Source organism: Meriones unguiculatus, chromosome 2 (assembly GCF_030254825.1).
Source record: "Meriones unguiculatus strain TT.TT164.6M chromosome 2, Bangor_MerUng_6.1, whole genome shotgun sequence".
In the NCBI taxonomy this organism is placed as follows: Eukaryota; Metazoa; Chordata; class Mammalia; order Rodentia; family Muridae; genus Meriones; species Meriones unguiculatus.
Genome location: NC_083350.1, coordinates 49,397,332 through 49,400,287, shown reverse-complemented (window position 1 = coordinate 49,400,287; position 2,956 = coordinate 49,397,332). Strand labels below are relative to the sequence as shown.

The following is a 2,956-nucleotide window of genomic DNA, read 5'->3' as shown; positions in this document are numbered from 1 at the left end:
TTTTTCCAGGAGGCTGGTCCCATGGGTACTAAGCAGATTGTCTCAGACTAGTGGGACCATGGTTGGGAAGATGACTCAATTGACTTGAGTTTGGATCCTGGAACCCATGTAATAGCGGAAGTCTGTAATGCTAGCACTCTTATAGAAAGATGGGAGGCAGGAATTCCCAGAAGCTGGAAGGCAGCTAGCCTGTTGTATGCAGCAGTGAATAAAAGACTCAAACAAGCTGGAAGGTAAGGACCGATGCCCAAAATCATCTCATGCCTTCCACAAATGTGCCCTGGTACACATACTCTAGAACACACACATACACATGCATGAGAACACATGTTCCTACAACATATACACACACACATATACAAAGATTTAAAAAGAGGGGGCACTCAAAACAAGATAAAAATGGCTAGAGGCTCAGGCGAGGGGACCGTAGCTGCCAGGCACTGGACTTACGTGGGTGAGTTGGGCATTTTGGCCTCTGTAGCAGCTGCTGTATTCATCTCAGTGGACTGCAGAGAAAACCAAGGCTCTAAATCATCCAGGAGCTCACCCCGGGTTACGTAGTGTCTCAGTGTCAAAGCAACAGCCAGTATGGCCCCATGTGGCTGCTTGGTGGGTGGCGGTCCCACCACCGTCCTCGTAGTCATTCACTGAAAGTTTCCATGGGTGTTTGCTGTGGTAGCACATATACTAAGATTGGAACTAAACTGTAAATACGAAAATATACAGAGAAAATTAGCATGGCCCCTGTGCAAGGATGATTTGCAAATTTCTTCAGTGTTCCATAATTTTTTGGGTGAAGTGTAGGGAGTCTTGTGGAAAAGGGGAGACAGGGGACAAGAAGGGCCTAGAGGTAACAGGAGTTCCACAAGAATACAAACAGAGTCAATTAACCTGGCCCAGAGAGGCTTTGGGAGACTGAAGCACCAACCAAGGACCACGCAGAGATTGGACCTAGGCCCCCTACATGTAGCTGATGGGTAGCTCGGGCTTCATGCGGGTGCCCCAGTAACAAGAGTAGAGGCCATCTCTGATATGGACTCTGTTGCCTGCGTTTTGATCACTTCTGGCTGGTGGGATTGCCTTGCCAGACCACAGAGGAAGAAGGTGTGCTCAATGCTGATCCAATTTGATGAGCTGGGATGGGTGGTTAAGGGGGAGTCTCCTTTTCTGAGGAATAGGAGAGGAGGGAGGGGGGGAGAGGAAGGGAGGATGGGGCCAGGAGGAGAGGAGGGCGGGGGGCTACAATCCAGATATAAAGTAAATAATTAATTAATTTTTAAAAAATAAAAAGAAAGAAAGTTTCCACAGGATGTTTGGAAAGTGCCCCTAAGCAGCAGTCTGAGGCTCTCCCAGTACTGAACTGGTGTGGTGCAGACATCTGCTGCCATCCTGATACTGTGATCAGGTTGTTGGCACCACCAACTTAGAATTGTTTGGTACACACCTGCAGGACCAGCACTTGAAAGGAAGAGGCAGGAGGATCAGGAGTTCAAGGCTAACCTCCGATGCAGGAGACCCTGTTTTTAAAATAAAAATAAAAGTTGCAGATGGCTTGGGACCCACACTGGCACCTCTTCCCTGGAGGGCTAGAGAGAAACTTTCTAGGTTCGTTTTGCCACAGAACAAAATTGGAGCTAAGGCAGGTGACAGGCTTACCATGGGTACAGTGACTGCCATCTTTTCACTGGGCCCCTCTGGGCTCCAAAGCCAAGGCACAGAAGGATCAGGAAGCACCATGTCCTAGTTCTGGAGACAGGAAGTGTTTGGGAATCTGTGAAAGTTCCCTTTGTCTAAGCCCTTCCTGTCTCACCACACCCCAGGTGACCCTTCTGAAGCCTCTTCCCAGTCCAGGGCCTCAGCCTTTGCAAGTCCAGCCTCCAAAAGGTCTCTTCCCCCAACATTAAAATTTACTCATTTACTCCAGAGGTTAATAGGTGACAATGGCACCTCCCCGGGGCTGGAGCCCAGGTGGTCTTTCATGGGGAGAGCAGAGGGGACCAAATGGAGGCACCTTTTGGCTCCTCAAGCCACACCATCACCCTGGGAGGTGGTTCCTTTTATTTCCAGAGTTTTTCATGGTGGGAAGGTTTCTTTTTTTCTTTTTTTTTCCAACGTTGTGGATAAGAAGGAGACTGAGGTTCTTGGGTCATCGGACAGTGACAAGAGGCGGGGAAAAGCCACAACCCTACAACCCTCCCTCTCACTGCCTTCATGTCACGGAAAGGCCACTGTTTACAGGGTCCTGGGTTTGCTGCCATCACCAGAGACCCTTCCTTGATCAGGATGACCTTATGGGCCTTGACCAAATGCACTCTTTGTAGGGAAGAGTGTGCCCAGACACCCAGTGTTTGCTTAAGACTCCTCTGGGCCCTGGGAGGAGACTGAACACTCAGCACCTGAGCCGAGGCCTGGCCTGGAAGACCTGTCAACATCCTGTAGCAGTGTTGGAAGAGTCAGGAACCCTGACTTGCCAGTCCTGGGAGGGAGCTTTGGGTGCTTTCTCTGGGGTGAATTAGCTATCTGTTCCTGCCTTCTCCTTTGATTTTACTCAGTTTACCTGATCCAGGACAGACACAGACACACGCGCACGCACACACACACACACACACACACACACACACACACACACACACAGAGCAGTGCCTTCACCCCACCCTAACTCCCTACCTTCTTCATGTCTGCTCACCTACCGTCACACCACCCCCTGCATCTTCTCTTTCCTTTCCCGTACTCAGCTCTGTGCCTAGCTGGCTGTTACCTGCATCTACCTCTCTAGCATAGCCCATAAATGCCTAGAACATTAATTTTCCTAACAACAATTGCTACCTTCACTAAGGACTTAATCACAGCTGGCATTTAGTGAGCAGGTTCTATGACTCAAACGTCCTAGAAGATTACATTAAGATCTCCAGCACTACCACCATGTTGTACTTGAGGAAACAAGTTGAGGAATTTG

At 49.3% G+C, this 2,956-nt stretch overlaps 1 pseudogene; it reads left to right on the top strand.

Moving 5' to 3' along the window:
- Nucleotides 1–690: 690 nt before the first annotated feature.
- On the top strand, nt 691–789 carry LOC132652548 (U6 spliceosomal RNA; annotated as a pseudogene).
- Nucleotides 790–2,956: the final 2,167 nt, after the last annotated feature.